General features: G+C 46.7%; 1 protein-coding gene across 3 annotated transcripts in view; it reads left to right on the top strand.

Annotated features, from left to right (window-relative positions):
- The window catches only part of MYOCD (myocardin), a 196,571-nt gene that overhangs the window by 83,065 nt on the left and 90,396 nt on the right, over positions 1–23,110 (top strand). The gene's annotated exons all lie outside the window — the stretch shown is intronic.

Genomic DNA, 23,110 nt, shown 5'->3' with positions numbered 1-23,110 from the left:
AGATAAGAATAAAGCGTGGCTTGTTGTTAATGAGAAACAGTGTGAGTAACAATCTTTGCAGCTCAGGTCATTTCTCATCACAAAGGTCTATCTTCATTTGTTAATAACCGATGAACACTCTGGACTAGGATTCCTCATAACACGCATCTGCACCGTGATGAGTTTGTTTGAAACATGGCACTGAGATCACTTAAGTTGCATCAGAGAATGAGATTAGTGACTAAGAGTTGATTTTGCCCATTTTCCTAGATTCATATGACTTTTGTTTTGAGAAGCTCCAGCACATGCAAGCTATGGAACAGGACATTTGGCAGAGATGGTGGTGGTGTGTATGTCAAGATGTGCTTGTAATATCCTAGAGAAAAGATGCCCAAATTTGGGCACATTATAAACATTTGAAAAGTTCCAGTTCAGACAGTGAATAGAAACTAGCTGGAAATCCAGGAATCTGAGGGAATAAAGGTACTTAGATCAAGCTTTGAAACCTCTACCATAGCCAATTTCCTTTTAATAGGCATTGTATGAAAGTAGATGGGATATGCCTTTGTCCCTTAAGTGTGCAACTTAAGCAGGGAACAAAGAGGGGTGAAGGAACATACACAAGGGCACATGGAAGAACAGTGGTAGACCTGGACATCATCTTTGTCTGTAACTACCACCAGTCTTGTCCACAAAAGGTTTCCTCTTCGCTGCACAGATCAACATGGTGGACATCACCTGAATTACAGGCTGGTTGAGGTTGGAAGGGACAGAGGATGACAGCTGAAGTAATCTCCTTGCTCAAATAGATTGCCTAGGCCTGTGTACAAGCAGCTTTTGGAGATCTCCAAGGAGGGAGACTCTACAGTCTCTCTGGGCACTTTGTTCAATGGCTCAGTCATCCTTACAGCACAGAAGTGCTTGCTGGTATTTAGACAAAACCTCTTGTGTTCCATTTTGTGTCCTTTACTTTGTATCCTTTCATTGTGCACCACTGAAAAGAGCCTGGCTCCATCTTCCTTGCACCTTCCCTTCAGGTCTTATAGACATTTATGAGATTCAGGCTGAGCCTTCTCTTCTCCATGCTGAGTAGTCCCAGCTCTCAGCCATTCTTACTATGAGAGAGACTCCAATCTCTTCATCATCTTTGCAACCTTTTTTTTTGGACTCTGACCAGTATGTTTATGTGTCTCTTGAACTGGGGGCCCAGAACTGGCGGCACTCCAGGTGTGTACTCAGTATTGCTGAGCAGAGGGAAAAGATCATCTCCTTCAACTTGCTGGCAATACTTTGCCTAGTGCAGCCTAGGATACCAATATTTCTTTGCAGTAAGGGCAGAATGCTGCTTTATGTTCCATTTGGTGTCCACTGGGACCCACAGGTCCTTTTCTGCAGAGCTGCTTCCCAGCTGGGTTGCCCCAGCATATATTAGTGCCTGGGCAGCAGCAGTTCTGGTGGGGTTCTCGATCTTTAGAATCTGTTGAGTCTACATTGCCCTGCTACAATTAGAGAGAGAATGACCTGGTGGGTGTTCTGCAAGACATGAATCCATTGCTTTGAGAAAGATAAAGTAGTCACTTGGAGATTTTCTACTGACTGGACTGGGACAAGTCTATTGCCTGAAGCAATAAGGGGAAGAACCATTCAGAGTTATCAGATCTGTTTCAGTATGCAATTCCCCTTGGAAAGGAATGGACAAACACACACACCTCAGAGCAGGCCACTCCTGGGCACCGAGTCCCTGCCTGGGCAGAGAGCTCTTGTTCCATCCTAACTGATTTCAGGGTGATAATTTGGGCAACTCAATGTGGCATTTGTTTTTGGGTGCCAGAGGCCAGACTATTTGGGATATGAGGAAATAATAGCCTCAAGCTGTATCAGGGGAGGTTTAGATTGGATGTGTGAGATTGATGGTTGAACTTGATGATCTTAGGGATCTTTTCCAACCTAAATGACTTTATGATTCTACCCCTAAGGAAGATCTGTCTCTTGCTGTTGACCAGGAATAAGACTCAGTGTGGTAGCACTCCCAATTTTAGACACCAATTGGCATGCTCAGTTTAAGCAGGGTAAATTTGGTCTGTACAAGAATGAAATGGAGGACTAAGAAGTGCAACATTGGCAATCTGGACTTTTATCCTCGTTAGCAGACATCTAATCCCATATATAAGCATTTGGGGGAATTAGACAGTAGAGATATTGAAAGAGATTTTGCCCCATTCTTTTCCCCAGGTAACACAAGGCAGTGCACCACTGCTCAGTTGTCTCTCATAGCAGTTTCCTGCTCAGCCCCATAGATGTAGCCAGTAGAAATCCATAGCTTTGTCTGCTCATACTAGTGCTTGAGTAACTGTAGACTTATTCCTAGTATTAGTGAGAGCCATTAGCAGACTAAAGGGCTGTTGGCTCTCTGCATGAACAGGTGGGGTCTTCTCTGCACCCCAAAAGATGGAAGTGACCTCAAAAGCTGAAAATTCACATAGAAGTAAGAGCTTCCCATCAACGACTAAGAAGATGCCAAAGGCCATAGATAAATACTGGAGCTCAGTTTTTATAGCTATCACCTAGACCTCACCTTGCACTTCTGTGTTCCAGTGCCATGGGGAAGGAGGTGGCTCTGGAAACTTGAATCTTGTAATACATTGCTTCTGAAGGAGGGAGACCTCATCACACTCTACAACTTCCTGAAGGGAGGTTGTGATGAGGAGGGGTTTGGCCTCTTCTACCAGGCAAAAAACAGGATCTGAGGAAATGCCCTCAAGTTGTACCAGAGGAGGTTTAGATTAGACATAAGGAAGAGCCTTTTCTCTCACCCAGAGTGGTCAGGCACTGGAATGGCTGCCCGGGGAGGTGATAGAGTCACCATGCAATGAAAAGAGGGCTACAATCTGTACATGCTTTCATCTGCTCATGAGAAGTAAGTTTCTAATTGTGTCTGTGCTGTCTCATCAGGATTACATTTTCATTCTATGAGAAACAAAGGACCCACCTGTCCATATCCCTTTAGCAGATGCTAGGTGAAGAGGATTTAGTGATGAAAATCTCTCTGAAATGAGAGGACTGTTGCTTCTGAACCACCACTGAAGTCAAGAACCCTTCCAGGCTGATGCTCTTGAAAACATAAGTGGACAGCAACTGGTGTGTGCAGCTCTGGGTCACCTCTCTGCAGACAAAAGAGGGAGTGCAGAAAGTCAACATCTCAGCTCCTGCATGGAGGTGTTATTCCTCATAAATCCAGTGCCAAATCTGCGCTGAGCAGCAGATTGCCCTCAGAACATAGCTGGCCAGGCTGAGCTTTAGGAATGCACACGCCACGGGGTCTGGAAGAGCTCAGCTTGGAGGACAGCTTCTGGTACAGCCAGATTCCTCCCAGCCGCCAGCGCAGCTGCCTCTGCAGCTAGGCAGAATCTCTGTGTCACACAGAGGGACTAGTTGCAAGTATGGCAGCTTCTGCCGTGGTAGTCAACCTTTCAGGATTGTCAGAGAAAAAAAGAAGTGTTACGTCTGGAGAACAGGAACATGACAAAACCTGCATTTGGAGACTGGAAGGGTGTGTTAGACTGTGATTCTTGGCTGCAGCTTCATGTGAATGGGTAGGATGAGATGGGATGAACAGTGCATCTCCCAGGAGCAGTGTGCACGCATTCACTGCAGGTGCACTGTCCAGGTGATGGGGCTCAGTAGCAGTGGGGCTGAGCTGTTTGCAAAGAGCTGCCACCAAAACTTACCAGCTTACTTGCCCTAATGGCAGGGAAGTGTCAAGATGACAGCCAGCACGATGAGGCAACCACAGCCTCACCAACCTCGTTGGAAAGAATTTCCTTCTTTTATCATCTAATCAAAGCTGTTACCCTTGTCCTGTCACTACACTCCCTGATAAAGGGTCCTTTCACAGCTTTCTTGTGGGCCCCTGTTAGGTACTGGAAGGCTGCTGTACAACATACAAACTGCTTTATTAGCAGATGTGTGTGTTTTGTTTCATTTTATGTTTTCATAAAAATATTCTACAGGAGATCTAGTAGGATGTTTTACATGTTTCACATAATGCTGTTGCAGGCAATTGCATTATTCCAGTGCTTAGTGATTACAAGTGAGGACTCACAGAAGGCACGAGGCAGCCGCATTAGGGGCTCAGAATTATTCTCTGCCTACAGCGGTTGTGTTTCATCTTTCCTTTTTTATCGGTCTTTCCAGCGTCCCAATCTTTCCCACCAGTTCCATATTCTCTGTTGTCTTTTCCTCCGTGCTATCACACTCAGCATTGTAACCCTTCTCTGGGATGCCTCCTGGAGCAGAACAGCTCTGTTTGGATGGAAATGCTGTGGTTTTGAATGAAACTATTACAGAGTTTCTTGCCTACCCGACATTCATCTAACATTGGGCTCTAAGCCTGCAGCCCGCATCCTCAAGGTCCATCTCTGGTGGGTGACTTTAGATCCAAGCAGGCAGCACATGCTCCTCGTTTCTATTACCTGCAAGGTATGGGGCAGGGATCAGGCAATTAAAGGCTTCTTGGAGTGAGAGCCCAGCTGTGCCAGTCCACACAGCTGTGATGGTGGGAGATGAGGGGAAAGCTTTGCCCTCCCAAAACCTGCACCACTCCTGGCACAGCGTTTCCTGCTGGGTCACTGCAGGACACGTCTACTTCATTCCGCAGTATCCCTCTTCTTTCTGCTGCAGTTGCGTGGTCAGGTGAGAAATCTCTCTGCACTCACATGTTCACAGCTGAGCAGACCCGGGAAGCATGTTCTTGTAAGCAACAAAACTTGTGCCTAAGGATTTATGTCTGCTCTCCTGCAGCATGCAGGGAGCTGACAAACACAATCCTTCCTGCACGAAAGTTCAGTTGGTATCTCATCAATTCACAACCCCAGTACATGGTAAGGCTGCTGTCATCTCTACATCCTGACCCCATGTGTGATGGTGTTATACAACAGAAAGGGTACTAGACTAAACTATCCTACTCGTAAAGATAGTGCAATGGACAGCGCGAGTGTGCAGCCACCATGCCAGCACTCTGCAGGCAGGTTTGCTCTGCTAAGTGTTGTCTGACGGGATATGAGAGTTGGATTGTATTTATACAACCCGAATTGATACACAATTACGGCTTGGAAGACAGGGAAAAGGAATAGTGGTAGGGGGTAGAGGAGGGAAAAACAACTGTGGAAGAGCTGCAGGTTTGGATTCTGGGAGTTTTTACAACTTTCAGCCCCCTGCAATCTGGTGAGGGTGGATGGAAATGTAGGAGCAGCAGCTGGATCCTGGGTGGATGTGTGCTGGGTGGGAGGGAGTCTGTCCAGCACTGTGGTCCACACTGCCAACATCTACTGCATGCTATCATGGCTTCCCCCATAGGAAAGTCGCTGCTTTTCTTCAGCAGGTTGCAGGGCCGCCCAGTTGCAGTTTCCTCCTGGGCTGATGGGAAAGTCAAAGAAAGCGAGTCCTACTTAGCGCAAATGGAGAGATGACAACAGATGAAACTGTTCAGTGCTTTCTTTGCTTCAGTTGCTGCTAATTAACTTCAGTGAAGTGATTAATGCAATTTACTGGCTACAAAGAGGGGAAGATGTGGACAAGGCAAGAAAAGAATCAGTTTAAGAGTGCTTAAATAAGCAAAATCCACTCATTTTCATCTCAGCTAGGCCTGAGAAAATTTTGCTGAATTTATGTATGTCTATTAGGAAACTGGACTAGAGCTGGACTAGGACACGAGAGGTGTGGCAGCCAGCTGACATGTATTTGACAGTTCACTTCCTTTGTGTTCATATGTGTACTACAAGTGGAGAGAAGCAGTAACTGTCAAATAACTTAATACTGTAGATATTTTACCATCGCCGGTCATAATTATATACTCGTAGATTGTATGGTGCAAAGCAAGGTAGCAAGCATGATCAGTGGTTATTGTCTGGTGTCTGTCTGTTGTGACTTAGACAACCATGGTCTGTGTCAGGAGGGGTATTCCTGAAGAACACAGCCAATTAGCAGAATGATGCAGCAGAGGGGAGGATTATTTACTGCTTTGGTGACCGATCATAAACTGGGAAGAGCAGGAAGTTCATAGCATGGCAGGAATAGATGTTAGACTGATATAAAACCACTGTGGAGCAGTATGGAAGCAGTGAGGTAACATTCCTTAGGACATGGCTGAGGATGGGTCAGCAGTGATGCTTTAAGTCCTGGGCTGGTGGTGAGCTAACCCAGGAGGACTGCAAGGTCAACCTGTTGTCCAGAGCCTGTTAGCCAAAGGGGACCTTTCTCTCAAGGTCACATCAGGATGGGGGTTTCTTGATACTACTATTGTCATGCAGAACACTCAGGTTGGTTCCTTCAGCCAGCTGCTGCCTCCTGCAGGACTGACCAAAGGGAGGAGATGTGTATCAATGTTGAGTTCTCACACCACTGCCTGTAGTCAGACCATGGGACACAGAGCTCTGTGGAGAGCCATAAATTTTCCTTCAGATCTCTCTTCCAATGGAAAATTCTTTCACTAACTTAGTAGATTTTATTTGGCAACCTGAAATGCCATCTGTCTGGAAGCTTCATGTCTGCTTGAAGGAGAAAAGCCCAGCTGGCATGAGGCTTTCAAACCAAGAGCTCCAGTCACTTGTGCATCCCATTTGGGAGTTCTGAGGGAAGGGCATGTGGAGAGCTGAAGGCAGGAAGGCCTTGAAGCCAGCAGCCTCTTGAACTGAAAGCTGAATCAGCAAGAGCCTTTGCTGATGGCAGAGGTCAAGCCCACCTGACCTGGGAGCAGTGGGTGTCCCAAAGAGGTTTAAAAGGGAAGTTGGTCAGAACTGAATTCCTGCATGGCATTTCCTTCATTGGAGGTGTTCAGGACCCAGCTATACAAAGACGTGCCTTGATTTCATGTTTATATTAGCCCTTCTTTGTGCAGAAGTTTGGCCTAGACATGTGTAGAGGTCATCAACACACCAGTTACGACTCAGGGAGCCAAAGTGGAGACAGAAGTTTCAGCACTGACAGTCATAGGCTCTGAAGTCAAGACATAAGAAAAGCTGGGAGAGGCAGGAGCTGGGAGCAGATACCTCTCCCTTCCAGCCTGCAGGATTCCTACATCCCACTGTTTTTTGCCTACCAGCAAAGAGCTTAGGAAAGCCCTGGCAGGGTCCTCTCACTGCCTGCTCCCACTGCCAGCTCAGGAGGTGGTAAAGTGCTACAGGCATACTGCTTCTCCAGAGTTTGGTCATTGTGGCTCTGTTGGCTGAAATTTCTGCTTTTCCTAGCTATATTTGTGAAAAATTGAATTTCATCTATCAAGCCTATGAAGTGCACTGCTGGAAGGCAGAGCTCAGAGAGCATTTCCCACCCAGGCTACAGTTCCATAAACATAACCTTCTTCCAGTGCCTTCACTGAAAGCACTGTAAGTATTTGCAGGCTGTATGACCTTCTGATGGTCTTTTTTGTGTGCAGAGGTGCCCAGTCACCTTGGGCATCTAGGCAGACATATCACAGACAGACAGGCTTGCAAAATACAGAACAAAAATCTGATCATGGCTGGTGAGAAGAACCGGGGTTGAGCAGTGATAAAGACTCCCTACTTGGGTTTGTCTAGGAAGTTCCTCTTGCTTTTCCATCCTCTGTTCCTTGTAGGGTTTGTTACAATTGGCTTAAGGCTCCAAAAATTATACATCCAGGACTGGTTAACAGAGGCTTGCCCTGTTGTCTCCATGGCTCCTGAAGGGTGTTGACCACTAATCTGGGATGAGACAATGAAAAGCTCTTTTGCTTTACACGGCCTCAGACCCTTCTTCCATTGGGCACATACATGTGGGTGAATACCACAGACAGTCAGATTCTGCTTAATACTTCCCAGCAGCCAGGTGGATGGGGCAGAGGACCTGATTGCCTGTTTCCTCACAGAGTGGCACAGCCCACCTCTGTTTCAGCAAGATTTGGGGTGCCTGAATCTTTTTGATGCCTCCTATCTGCCAAAGACTGTGACAGGGGAGGCAGAGCCCTCAGCTCCTGGTCCATAGGATGCTGTAAATCTTGGGGAGCTGTTGCCATGAAGCCCTTCACAGCACCAAGCCTGCTGTCTATTGAGAAAAGCCAATACCCTTCTGTCTGTCAGATGGCACTTAACCGCTGCTGTTATTCTAGATGAGTGAACACTTGTGTTATATTTTCCAATAGCAAAAACTGGGGTCAGCAGGGTGTCTGCTGTTTTAGCCAAATCCAGATGGGGTTTTCCTATAAACAAGTGCACACAGAATATTTATACAGGCGATGGCACCTGACGCCTTAACACTTAGGCCATCCTATTGAGTAGCCACTCATACTATAAGTCACTTCAGTGCATTAAGTAAATATTTTAATATAGCCATGTCACTGTTTATTATATAATGGCGGGGGCCCAAATCTTGCCTAATGCTTGGTTAAAAAGTCAGTTTACACCATCCTTTACAGTGAATCAAAGAATGCATAAACGGGGCTCTTTTGTTACTCAGAGTTCTGTTTACTTTACTTTTCTGTAAACCTTTTGAAACACTTGCTTATAAGAGCTGATAGAACCCAGATTTTCCCCTGGGGCTGAGGTGTTCATGATGTCGGGAAGGTACGGCACCAAGTAATCAATGGAGTTTCCACTAGGCAGATTCAGCCTTGTCCTTCACCATCTCTTCCCAGCTCAGGTCTGAAACCAGCCCGAGGTGGCATAAAAGCTGCCTGTGATGGAAAGGAGCTCCTGCCGCAGCACAGGTAGCTCTGCATTGTAGAGACTGACCTGCCACTGGAAGCAGATACTTCACTTACAAGAAGGCATCCCCAAAAGCTGCTTCTGCACGCTGTGATTTAGTGATCAGAACAATGTATTCATTCCTTCTTTTCTTCATTGTTTGCTTTCTTCACTCAGCTCTCCACCCCCCTAACGCTGCACAAGCACCACAGCCTCTCCCAGCGCACTCCCTTCCTCTGCTACACCCCGCAGCATGCTGCTGAGAGCCTTGCAGTCAGCAAGGATGTGTATATCTTGCCTAAGAACTGTGATCAGATTAGAGAAATCCATGATAAGGCAGAGCAGTGACTGGGGACTTCAAAGGTCTGCCTGAGGTTCTGGCTTAGAAGAATTCAGGGTGATGCAGAGGGGCACACAGTGCTCCCAGTCCTTCAGGCAGCCTAATGGTCGCCCCCGTGCACCCCTCAGCTCTTGCATGTATCCCATGGCATGGGCTCAGTGCAGTAACTACAGCCTCTGAAGGCAGGTGGGGTAAGGCTAGGACTGGGGAAAGTCCATCCTAACCATGACACGTGGTGACATGTGGATTGTCCTTGGGAAAGTATGGACAGCAAGAGGACAGGGCTGCTTGGGAAGGGGCTGTGCATCCTTGTGCCTAAACCAGCAGCTTCCCAAGCACAGGGCAGAGCTCTTGGGTGAGCTGGTGCAGAGCTGGTATGGGATGGAGGACTATGCTGCAGGCAGGAGGCTTCAGCTGGCTCAGGGGTTCAGCTGCACAGGCTGCAGGGTGAGCCAAGCATATGTGCCAGGCACAAATTGGCAGCGCAAGAAGTATGTGGAGCTGCTTTGCAGAGCTTTCCCAAGCAGGCAGACAGCATGGGTTGTTGAATGTCATGCATCCATCCTGCACGGGGAGTTCACAGGAGCACCAATAACAGCCATACCAGGGGAAGAAATGCCTGTAGAAACACCTGTGTGATGTGCTCTGTCCCTGGAGACCAAGGAACTGAGTGGTGGGAGAGGACAGGCCCCTGGCAGTCATTTAGGTAGCAAGAAAATCCTTCCTCAGGCTGGTTGTTTGCCTGTGCTGTGCTGTGTACACCCACAGGGAGTCCTTACACTTCTTGCTGGCTGCTCGCTCCTTCCAGCATCTGCTTTCGGTTACTCTACCAAAACAACAAGCCTGTGTGTAATTTTAAAGCATTGGTTCTGGATCTGATACGAATCAGAAAATTACCCCTCAGTGGGTTTCTAAGGTAACAGACCTCGGCATCATCCCTGTGCATTAAATGGCTGTAGCACTTCGCACCTCTGCTCTCTGGGAAGTAGAGGGGCTTTGGGGCTTATCTGAGGCCACAGGTGGATCTTGGTGCCTTTGTGGAAGGAGAAGAGCTTTGTTCCTGTTCTCAGGGCTCAGCTGCCCACTGGTCTCACTCATAGTATGTCACCCAATGGGCTGCTTCTGGCTGTCCCTGGTCCAGCTCCCATGTGGGCCTGGGCCCCCTGCTCAGGGCCTTCAACCAGGGCACAGCTGGGCTTAATACAGCCATGTTGCTTTCAGGCAAGCTTTCCAGCAAGGCATATAACATACAGGATTGTGATATTCCTATATTCCCAGATGTACTTGTGAGGTGAGCCTCAGTCTCAAGACACCTCTTCTGTAACAGAGAAAGCTGTGAGAGCAGGGATGCTGGCAAGGCCAGAAAGTACCACCAGGGTAAAGAAATGATATAGAGTCTCCAGAAATGTATGTATTGAATAACTGAAATCCTGCAGAGCTGCTGCAGCATGCACACTGGTTTCCAGGGAGCAGGTCTCAGGGGAGACATGCAGGTGCAACCCAGGCATGATGAGCATAGGAACCCATCGTTTTTTGCACAAGTCTAGATGTTGTAGTTAACTGAGTGATGGTGAAAGACTGTGAGCTACCATCTTTAAAGAGAACAACTGCAAGAGACAGTTCACTGCATTAGTGAGGACCAGAAAACAAGCAAACACAGTGCCAAGAGCTGTTCAAGGATGCTTCTCAGCACACAAAGCAGTCTGGGGATGAGCGTCACTCCTCTTCCAGTTCTAGAGATACCTCCTCCTGATTTAAAATCCATGTTCTCTCACTGTGTGGCTTCTGTGGGTAGGAGGAGACCCAGGCGCAGCCCAGAGCATGTTCATGTTGTATGTGTGGAACGCCAGCAGCATTTGTCACAGCACCAAGCTGCTTCCTTCACTCTCTGTGTGCACCAGGACAGAGAGCACACTGCACTCCCTCATGTGCTGCACAGAACAGAGGTGTCAGACAGAGCTGGAGAGCCATAGCACCTTGTGGCAAAGCATCTTACATTAGAAGATCTTGTGGCAGAGCACCTTGCATCCAGCTGGTAGCCTTTAGCCCACCTCCAGTTTTCTTATCAAAAGTTGCAGAGTCCTCTTCCTGATTCATTCCCTGGTGTCCCCATGTCCATGTACTGCTGTGGTCCTACCAGCAGGACCACAGCTTGGGTGAGGATGGGCTCTCATCTGCTGCATCCTCCCCTGCTGTTTGTGGATTACAGCAGGATGAGTAGAGTGTAAATCCTTAATCTCCTGGGTCTCTGGCCCCTGTAATATATTGTTCTCCATTTCCCCCAGGGCAGCTTTGTTCCATTGGGTAATTGGAAAGTATTTATCTGTGTCATATTAAGAGCCATTTGGGATAATTGTGAAATTGGCAGCCCCAGCCCTCCTTTGTTTAGACCAGGGTATAATTTGGTTAATTTTAATGTTTTTTTTTAACTTTGCCACAAGAAGGCGGAAATTTAGATTCCATTATTTAGCAAGTAGCTCTGAGGAATTTTGGCAGCAATGGAGTTTGGCAGCCAGGGGATGTGGTGGGGCCAGAGATCTCCTCACAGCTTTGGAGCATTAGCTGTGCCTGGCGCATTGATCCCCATCCTGCCCTGCCAGGCCCTGAGAGCCCTTGCCACATATCTACATCCTTGCCTGATCCATTCCTGTTTCTCTTTCCTGCCTGTGCTCCGCTGTCCCATGAACTGTATTTGAAGGGCAGTCATGGAAGAGCATTCATTTGTGGAAGACATTGTCTGGGAGAATAAAAATGAATGTAGTGTGGTCAGAAGATGGGTCAGTCTGTTCCCCAGTGGTGGGCATGCAGCTTGAGGAGATCAATGAATGCCTGGGGATCCTTCTTCCTATGAACTGTTTTCTAGTAATCTGTTCCTCAGGGGCTTCTTGAACCACGCCTAACACCTGTGATGGAAGACATCAAATACTGTGCAGTATCGTGCGGCAAAGAGTTTTCCTGCTTAACTATAAACTACCTGAGAAGTTTTATTTCAATTTTGATCAATTTTTTCGCTCTGTCTGGATTGTTCTTCCCCATGGACTTTGTTTTGCATTTGCCTTTTATCACTCAGTCACTCAATATCTGCATATCTTTCTGTAGCTCTCCAGTGTTAGGTTTCTTTTTTAGTGCTTTAAGTAATTGGGCATTACAAGGAAAATTTCAGTTTTGTTGCCTTATCTATATAACTGTGTTGACCTGTGTGATTTCTTGTCTTCTGCCTTCATTAAAACCAACCTACCCTTTGCTTGTTATTTCTGTACACTTGTATCCTATAACAGCTGGATTTTTAAAGAATCTTTTGGGGAGGAAACTTGTCAGAAAAATGTCCTGAAAATCCAGTCTTACCTGGGTCTGATGTTCCATAGAAAGACTGAGACTGTAAGGGACTTCTGGAGGTCATCTGGTCCAAACCTTACCCAAGCAGGGCTACCTAGAACCCTAGAACAAGTTGTCCAGACCTACACCCTGGTGGCTTTTGAAGATATCCAATCAGGGAGAATCCACAACCTCTCTCAGTCAAGTATTTCCTGATGTTCAGATGGAACTTCTTATGTTCCAGTTTGTGCCCATTCTCTCTTGTTCTGGCACTGGGCACCTCTGAAAAGTGCCTGTCTCCATCTTTGCTGTATCTTCTTTTAGGTATTTATAGGCATTGATAACATCCCCCTAAGCCTTCTCTTCTCCAGGCTGGAAAGTCCCAGCTCTCTTAGCTTCTCATCACAGCAGAGGTGCTCCAGTCCTTTTGTCATCTCAGTATCTCACTCTTGGACTCTTACCAGTATGTCTATGTCTCCCTTGTATCGGGACCTCAGAAAAGAACTCAGTACTCTACATGCATCCTCACCTCACCATTGCATCCAGAGGTGCCGATGTTACTGGGATATTTGATGAAATCAGAGAGATTTCCTCTCTCAGCTCTAGACACCTCTTCCCAAAGGGTCCTAATGACGGGATAGAGTCAAAACCATCAGTGGGGAAACTTCACTGCATCTAGTCTTGTAGCTGTGCATGTGTCCTTTTCAAGTTAGGCTCAGCTCCTTCAGAAAGGGTATCCAAAAAGGACTCTGGATTCAGCATGGAAGTACTGATATTTATCCGTGTGCAGCTGTGGGATAATCATTTTTTCCTGGCATCAGTTTTACTCATGATGAATGAGTCTGTACGTTCAGCACACTCTAACTGTGTATTTACTGATCCTTTACCTCACAGCCAGATAAATGAATTTTCAGGTGTTTCAGGGAGTTGTAGGTCATGGCCACTGAAAAAAGAGGGACGAGTGATAAGAGTGACAACTAGGCATGGAGCTCCAGTTAATGCTAAGCCTGGTCTCTTGCAACAACCCCACCTGTACTTACCTAAACATCGCCCTTTTTGGTTACTGGCGTGGTGCTTCAAGTCTGAGTGATTTTGAAAATAAATTTAGACTGGTGGATAGATTAAATTTTCTAGCTAATAAAAGAATGACATTCTTGAACAGCCTTCCAAACTGGAAAGTAGGGGCAAAAAGCCTACATTGTTTCTAGATGGAGCCTGATAAGCTAATGGAGGGGATTTTATGATATGATAGGAATGATCCTGGAGTGAAAAATTAAATCCAGAATATTTCAGTTGTTTGTATCTCCAGGAGAATGCTAAAAAGAGGTGATTATCCATTCTTGATTCTCTCTATTGCTCTATATTTTATCATCCTCATACTTTGGAGCTTTATTTAGTTGTCTGAATGAATCAGACAACTTTCCCCTTAGTGTAGCTCTGGCTTCTGTAATGCAGAAAGGAGCCTGGTTGTTTTTTTTCCTGTAGTGTCCTGTTTTGGCTAGAGATAGGAGATTAATCCAATACACTGCATCCCTTGTGTCACAGCACTGCCTGGGTAAGGTGTGTTGCTCATGCATTTGCAGTAACATGTTCATAGACTTGGAGCAGTGAATGAGTGACCCTCCTGCTGAGTGACATCAATCTTGTGTTCACCCCATTCAGAATGGGTACCCATGTGTCCTGCAGCATGCTGCAAGATCATGGGATGCTTCTTTTGCCTCAAGGTGGTTCTCATTCATAACAAAAAGTTACCAGTCCAAATGGGGATTCAGAGGGCCTCTCTCCTTGGCAGTCCTAGGCTGGTTGTGATGACATGGCCTGGGCCTTCTGGTCCATACAACAATGTGCAAATCCAAGAGAATGAAGACTATCCCAGACGTAGCCACATTCAGTCTAGCAGCTTCTTGTGGCCCAGGACATAAGGGATACTTAAAACCTATAGAGGGAATGACTGAAACAGTCCTAAAGCCATTTCCCATTTGTGTCAGTTCCACTTATGTTCCATTCATGGTTTCCAGGTACAGTGTATGTGATATGAAGTTGTAGAAATGAATTTTCAGAAAAATGAGCCTTGGAGATCTCTGCAGAGCTCAGCACTGATCCACAGCTCAGTGGGGAGTACAGGACTCTGCAGAGATGACCCTCACAGCATGGTCCTAGCTAGAGTCACTGGCCTGGTGGCTACTGCCCAGGTTGGTTTCTGCAGTCAGAGCCATTCTAGCACAGCCTGTGGGCCTCTAGGACATCCTGAGAGCTATTATATTCCAACCATGACCACAAAGGACATTTATGTGCTGTTTCTGAGACCACTCATGACTCTGATGGAGAATGCAATGGCACTGGAATGAAGCTGCAGTGTGCAGTGTATGACTGAACAGCAAAAGTTGGATGTGACCCCCATCATTGGACATGTTCACTACTCAGACCCACAACCACAGGGTTACAGAGGCAATGCATAGGGCCCATCTGGGACTGACCCACCCAACGAGCACTTTGTGCTCAGGCTCAAGTCATTGACTGTTGCAGTGGGAATATATTGCTTGGGTATGGGGCCTCTGCCAGCAGGCTGGGATCTTTCCCAAAGCCCTGCTAGTCGGTCTGTGGCCTTTCCCACTCACTGAATGCTCCCTGTGCCAGCTGCAGCTGGCAGGGCCCCCACACTGGACCAAGGGACATCCCAGGCACATGAGCTGCCTCTGCCTCCAGCTGCACCTATGCCTTCATCACTTTATTAATGGCATTTTTCACTATGGGTTTGGTGTCTTCCCCTCCTTCTGGCATCTAATAGAGAGGCATGGGCCCACTTTGCACTCGTTTTCCATTTCAAATCTCTGCCATGTTTTCAGTCTTTTTGAAAGATTTTATTATGTTCCTAAAATGCAACAAAATAGCAGATGAAGATCAGGCAAAAACCACAGGTGCCACAAAATTGGGACAGGATTAAATGGTGCAACAATAGCTGAAGACATTCAAATGACAGAAGCTGCTCTACATTGGACCATGTGGGCTGAGTGACCATCAGCAGCCCCAGCATACAGGACTTGTGACTCAGACCTGGACAATTCATAAGATTAGCCTAAAAGCACTTTTACAAACAAAACAAGCAGCAATAACAAATTTGAGGTGGATATCTGCTTTTTAACATACTTGGAATATAATTGCTTATTTTAAGATTTTTTTAGTTTATTTCAAGATTGCTTTGAAAACTATGAGCATGGTCCAGATTCACAAGGAGGAGTTTTATCTAACTCAGAACTATGTGCATGTGTTGTCCAGAAATACAGTAGTATTTCCAGCAGACTACTTTGCTGGGAAATAGCCCTGGATACATCAGCAGTGCTAAGAACTGGCGGTAACTGCCAGGTAGCAAATGAATTGCAGTCCTTAAGTACTTCTAACCTCCAGGCAGGGGCAGAAGTACAGCACACATGCAATGAGGGCTGCTAAGACCTGTGCCTTGCCCGGGGCTCCCCATGGTCAGGGCAGAGGCTGTGGCTGAATGTGATGACTTTCATTGTGGCTCAGCTCTTGCCACTTCTCCATTCACTGCACTGCACTTTGGGGAACTACTGGAGCTGTGTTGTAGCTTTGGCCAAAGAACCAGCCCTGGGACTGCCATTCATGCCTGGTCAGAGCTATTGCCATGGCCAGACCTGAGTAAGGCCTGTAAAAGAGCAGGAGCTGAGGAGCTGAGTGTTCAGCTGTGTCAATATGAACACATGTTCTCTGTCCTTGACATCCAGAAATGGAATTTTACTCTTATGGCTCTTCCAAATTCCTCCAAACTCCCAGCTCTCCTGTGCAGCGTGGTTGACTAGTGCTCAGGTTTTCATTCTCAACCACATCAGGAGGGCAATGTGCCAGCTCTGAGCAATGAAGGGAGAACTTGTATGCTGGGTGTTGGTGTCCAGGGCTGTGATAAACACCATTCAGAGAAAAGAAAGGCTTTGTTCCAAACTGCTGTGAATCAGGAGACTCAAAGACCTTGGGATGTCCAGCTGACAGTCAGAGCCCCCCAGGTTGTTGCCTTCAGATAGATACCTGTAGCTAAGATGTCACACTGTGGCTCCATCATTGGCAGCCTCACTTCCTTCCAACAGTCATCACATCACGCTATGTCAAATTACTGTCATTCAGTCTCATTTTTAAGGTTCTTCTCATTTTCTCTTTGTGACCACATCAAGAAAATACTTGCAGTGTGGCACATGGTGTACCCTCACCAAATGAATAGGTCACTGTGAGTGCAACTACAACAGTATAGTAAATTGCTTTATATAGGAAGTGTCCGTCCTAGGATGGGCTTTTGGGTTCCAGAAATGTCCTGTGAAAAGGGCTGCACAATCAGGGAACTCGTTCTCAATGAATTAGCACCAATGGATCTGTTCACTGTTCAGACTGCCTTGGAGATCAGTTATTACAGAAGCATTTAATTTTTGCCTGGTTTTGTCCTAGATATTCTCAGCCTGTTTACACGGCTGAAGGAGATGTGGGTCCTGAGAGGATCTGGATTAAGGACCTGTTTCCTAATCACCACTTCCTCTGTCATTTTTCACTGCTTAAAGCTCCATTCAACGAAAAATGAAGGAGAAATCACTCCTTTTGAAAACAGCTAGAGGGGATAGGGCTGAGGGCAGAGCTGAGATGTTCTCCTGAGAACAGCCCATATCTATCATCATCCTCCACAGGCTGAAGGCCAGGAGATGTCTTGAACAAAGACAGCTGCCATCTTCCATCACAGGACTCATTGCTGACATCTCTGGCCCCATAGCCTTTGGGCATCTTGTAGCAGATATCAACACTGGGAATGTGGAGGCTGGGAAGGAGATACTACCCTAAAATCCCTGGGGGTGTGAAGAGTTGGCAAAGTTTGCTAAGCATGGGGATCAGAATGTGACCAAACACTGGGAGAATTTGCCTTGAGTGAAGATTTTATGGCATCGTGTTCGCACGGCTTTGTTCACGGAGTCTTGGCATTGGTTCCATGCAGGACTTGCACAGAAAGCAGCATAAAATGGTTCATTGGTGCAGAGGGGGGGTGTCCAGGCTGGTGGCAGGTTTCCTTGGTTTGTTTTCCATTCGCTGAGGAAGTCTCCTGGCTGCCTTTCCAGGCAGTCCTCCTGAGCAGAGCTCCCTGTGTGGAGGATGGGATGGTGAGCAGGTCACTGCTCCGGGGCACGGGAGGAATGCACAGATCTGTGGGAAAGAGCCTGTGGGCTCCACACAGTGCCACTGCACTCTGCTCCATTACAGGATGGGGCTTTCTGCATCCTCAGCAGGCATGAGGGAGTTCAGTGAGGGGAATCGTGCAAAGAGGACATCATCTGCAGGGAAAACAGCAAAGTCATGGTTATGGTAAATTCCCTCGCAGCCCCAGGCTGGTCTCAGAGGAGCAAAGGTCTCTTGTTTTTCTGATTGTGGAGTGAGCACTCAGAGTTCTCATCTGCTTTGCCAGATGCAACATGGCTTGAAGGAAGACCAGGCAAGGTCCTGCTGGAACTTGTACGTAGCAGAGTTTGATCAGCATCCACAGCAAAATTAGTGCAAATGTCCATGGGACTTCTGCCTGCAGGAATCCAGGGCTGCTCTTACTGTCTGAGCACTGTAAACATCAGCTAGAACACACAGCGTCCATGTTTAGTGAGATGGTTTTATCAGCAGCATTCCTGCAAGCAGAAGCCCAGGAATACAAACACACCACAACAAACACGTGAAGAATTTGATAAGGCTGAACTGCATCTCTGAACATCTCTCTCCTGGTTTTTCTCTTTGGGTATTTAAAGTTTTATGGTGGGTCAGGATTGCCTAAGAAGCACCACACGTGCATTAGAGACAAATGCATTTACTTCCACGTCAACAGCTGACAGGGCAAACAGGAAAGCAGGGGAGGATTTAGATGGATCCAGTATCTGAGGAAATGTAAGCTCTGCCTATTCCTGTCTTGGTGCATGCAGAAGGTGACACAGGGAAAAAGATGAGAAGATGGAAAGTGAACAAGATTAGGCATAGAGGACCATCTTGAGCAAAGCCATGGGTGTTGCATCACAGCGACATAAGGGAGGGTCATTCTGGCAGTGCCTTTCATTGGGCCATTCCTGGTGGCAAGAAGCAAAGCTTGTTCTAGGTGTTGTGCCTCACCCTGTGCAAGCTGCAGGCAGGAGCCAGGTGTCTAAATATGGGTCTCATGCCTATGCAGATGCTACCAGTCCAGCTACCACAGCATCTGTGCCCTGTAGGATCTGTACCATGACTGTCAGTGAGGCAGAACTGTCCCAAATTGTTCTGCTCAGCAATGGATCACACCTGGAGGGCTGCATGGTTGGCGTGACAGATGCTGCTCTAAGGACACTCATTCTTTTCTTCCTCTTTTTCTTCCATTTCCCCCCCCCCCCCACACTTCTTAAAACCAGTTTTAATCTTATTGGCTTTGTTAATTTTTACTAAGAAGAGGTTAAACATTTTTAAAGATTAAAATATTCTAAAATTATACTGTGAAAATTCAGGACTGACCCGCTACCCTTTTTTTCCCCCTTTCTTTCTTTTTCTTTTTTTTTGTTTTTTTTTTTTCCCTCATGTTTATTTTATCCCCATTTGGGATAAGGAAAAATTATTAAATTCACGGAAACTTTTGCAGTGTGGGAAAACAGCTCCTTTCCAACTCTGACAAACCCAGAGCAATTGAGCAGAGCTTGAGGCTACATGTATAGGTAGGTGGGGGCTTGATCTCTTCCTCCAGCTAATGCTGGGTGAATTCAAGTGGCACTTATTGGTGTTTGTGGGCATTGCACCATCAGGGGAGATGGGGCAACAGGTGAGCACTGTGGCTGGGTGTGTTACTGCATTACCTCCTGCTGCAAGAGTAGGAAGAAGGCTGTGTCCAAGGGTGTTACAGCCACCTTGCAAGTCACTGATCCAGGGCAGACAGGTATCCAAAGGATGCTGGGCTCAGGCTCCAATTCAGCATCCATCCCCAGCCTTGGGGATGCCATGATCAGTATCTGTCTTCTCCATCTTCTCCATTAGTGTTGAGGTGTGGTGTTCCCATCCCCTCAGCTTTGGCAGAAAGAGCACTAAGAAATGGCAGTGAGGTGCGTGTATTATCACAGAATCATAGAATCATATTGCATCGTATTGAATCATAGAATCATAGAATCATATTGCATCTGCTGGGGAGTGTCTGGGTTTTCCGGAAAAGCCATACATGAGATGAACTGTCTGGTCATTGCAGATCTGCCTGATCTACCCCAGGAAAAGATCTGGCAATGCAGGATGTGCTCATGGTGCTCCTTCCAGACCAACAAGGGTAGCTCTCAGGAGAGACTAGATTTAAGTGCCAAAGTACTCAGGAAAGGGACACAACCTGAACCCCACCTGAGCCTTTATTTCTGCACACACATAGAATCAAAGAATTGTAAAACCATCGAGGTTAGAAAAGACCTCTAAGATCATCTATTCTTACCATCAGCCCATCCCCACCATGTCTACCAAACCATGTCCCTCACTGCCACAACTCCACATTCTTTGAACACCACCAAGAATGGTGTGACTCAGCCACCTCCATGGGCAGCCCATTCCAATGCCTTGCCGCTCTATTTGATAAGAATTTTTCCCTGATACTCAGTTTGAACCTCCCTTAGTGCAACTTGAGGCCGTCACTTCTTTTCCTATCTCTGTTACCTGAGAGAAGAGGCCAATCCCCACTGTACCACAACCTCCTTCCTGTTAAGGAGTTTGATGGAGGTCTCCTCTGAGCCTCCTCTTCTCCAGACTGACCCATCCAGTTCCCTCAGCTGCTCCTCATAAGATGTGTGCTCCAGATCCCTCATCTGGGCACCTACCCATGCTTCCTAGTGTAGAGTACCTGCTTTAGCTGCGGCAGTTGGACTCAATCTCTTGATGTCCCTTCCAACCCCTGCAATTCTGTGATTATGTGAAGTCTAGGTAGACTAAACCAACAGGTTTTCCCTCTTCCACCAAGCAGGTCACTCAGTCACAGTAGGAGATCAGGTTGGTCAGCAGGACCTGCCTTTTGAGATCCCATGCTAGCTGGGCTCCCCTGGTTGTCCCACACATGCTGTGTGATCGCACTCCAGCTCATATCCAACCTGAATGTCTGCTGGCACAACTTGAGGTCATCACCTCTTGTCCTGCTTGCCCACCTCTTCACAACTTCCTTTCAAGCAGTCATAGAAAGAAATAACGTCTCCCCTAAACCTCCTCCAGACTGAACAATCCTTAGCTGCTCCTCTTGTATCATCAGACTTGTGCATCTAGAGCGAAGCAGAACTGATCCTTACAAACCTAGCCTCAGATAGCCAGTGTTGTGGAAGTACCAGGGTAGTCCAGCTTTATGAATTTAATATTTATAGGCAGAAGGAGATGGGGGACAGCCTGTACTGTGTATGGCTTTGCAATTTATGTGTTGGCAGTAGTGGTGGATGGGAGATGTGCTCTGAGGCTCTAAAGTGTGCTTAAGCTTTATAAATACAGTCAGTTCAGGCTGAAGTGAGTGAACAATGTGGAATGTTTTGAGGCCAGATTTCATTTCAGGAAAAAAGAAAAAACCAAACAACAACAAAAAATCCCCACCATTGATCCAGTGGTACTTGAGTGTGTTGTGAAAGCACGCATGGCCGGGGCCGCAGCGTGACCTCCTGGCTCAGACAGAAAGGACTTCGGTACAATCACTGCACATTAAAATGTTGCATATGCTCTGAGTGCAAAAAGATTGTACGCAGTGCCTGGAAGAAGCCTTCCTGAAAGACTCTGTGCCTCTGCTGGTGGTCTTGCAGCTCCAGCACTGGATGTCTGGCTCACGCTCTCTATTTTTCAAAAACATTAATAATAATAATCCATATAAAACTGTCATATTGGTTCAACATGTACGTCACCAAAGCCCCGACTAATTTATCAAAGATTTAGTGTTCAGTTGAACAAAGTCTCATTTTTGTAAGCAGATGCAGTTTGCTGGATTGTCCTGTCATCACCCACTGTTCCACTGGAAAGATGCATTATATCAGCAACTTCTAAAAGTTAAAAAATGTACATTTTGAAGTAGTAATGTAAACATTTATTGCATGCTCCACGTTCATCATGAATTGAATGGAAAACTTTGGAGATAACGCTGCCAAAGTGGGTCTACAGCCCTACAGCCGCCCGTGATGGGTGTACAGCAATGGGGATGGGGCAGTGCACTGCAACTGCACCACTAGGCAGGAGAACATGAGCTGCCCAAGGGAGCTAAAAAATGCTCACTTGGACTTGGAAACTGAGAACATCGGTTCAAAGATTTGGTGTGAAACAAATCCCTGGCCTGTCTGGGTGCCTGCAGGGCTGTTTCCAGGGCATGGCCGTGTGTAGTATGTAGCACGACAAGCTTAGGTAGAAAATATTGTGTGCAGGAGATGGGGAAAGGGCTGCAAAGACCAGTGGGAAAGGCAGTGGTGGGAAGCACAAGAAAGAAGGGGGGGACTGGTGAGGGGTTTTCCTTAGGTAAGGACTGGATTCTGATTGAGCAAGGTTCCGCATTTTATTTCAAAGCCCAGCCACCAGGGTTGGGTAAGTCACAGTCAGTCCCAGGGGCTGCACATGGGGACAGCTTATGTCCCACCTGCAAAGCAATAAAGAGACACAGGCACATCTAGGACTTCCTCTCCAAACACTGCATGGGCACTGCATGAACTCATAGAATCATTTGAGTTGGAAGGGGACCCTTAAAGATCATCTAGTGCAGCCCCTTTGCAATGGACAATGACACCCACAGCTCCATCAGGGATCAGAGCCCCATCCAGCCTGACCTTGAGTGTCTTCAAGGAAATGGCACCCACTGCCTGTCTGGACTGTCTCACCTGGCAATGAACTGCAGCACAAAGCAGGACAGAGAGACACAGACTGACCTGCTGCCAATGGGACGTGGCCAGTGCAGTGGTAAGGGCAGGCTGGGGAGGGTGGAGAGGTGGATAGAAGGAGAAAGCATATGGCAAAATCTGAGTGGTGCAGGGTAGGAAGAGGGGTGTGAGAAAGTCCTGGCATACGTAGCGTGGAGGAGATGGTATCGTATACAACACACTATTCTTACTTCCTTATACAGTAAATTGGTAAGTTTTTTTGTATTAAATCAGATTTTATCACTGAATCAATCTTGCACTTTTCTATTCTTGTTCTCTGCAAATGACCTTTTTTAGCTCTCCTCAGCTCTTTCCTGATGGGACTCATTAGGAGCTGGTGCTGATTTTTACAGGCATTCACTTTCACTTAACATCTGAATGGGCTTTTTTTTTTTCTTTCTCTTTTTTCTTTTTTGACAAAACAGTTGGTTTTCAATGATTCTTGAAGCTTTGTGCTGCTCTTAGTGTCAGCAGCTCCTCCCATGCACCCCACAAAGACACTTGGCGTGATGTGGATCCATCCCTTCCCTCCAGTGAGGTATCAGTGCAACCAAGAGAAGCTCCCTCCTTCCCTCAGTGTTTAGTGGCGGTGTAACATGAATTTACAGAATTTCCTGGGAGTTTTCCTGAAGCATTTTGACAAACCCTGCTTAAAACTCATAGCAGAGCAATGCAGTAAACAAACAAACAAACCTTCTCGTCCTTCAAGAATTCTCAAAAACTGTTACCTAATCTTGTGAAATTCTTCATAAAGGCCTTACCTGCACTATGGATGTTAATCACAGAATAATTTTGCATGTGTATTTCACTTTGCAGGGTGTTGGTACATGTTCTGACATAAAGCCCAGCTGCTGTTTGCTGTTTCTCTTTCGCTGCCTGTACCATGCAATGAGCAG

This window comes from Coturnix japonica, chromosome 18 (assembly GCF_001577835.2).
Source record: "Coturnix japonica isolate 7356 chromosome 18, Coturnix japonica 2.1, whole genome shotgun sequence".
Lineage (NCBI taxonomy): Eukaryota > Metazoa > Chordata > Aves > Galliformes > Phasianidae > Coturnix > Coturnix japonica.
Note: the sequence above shows the minus strand (reverse complement) of the source record. Positions and strands in the feature narration are given on the sequence as shown.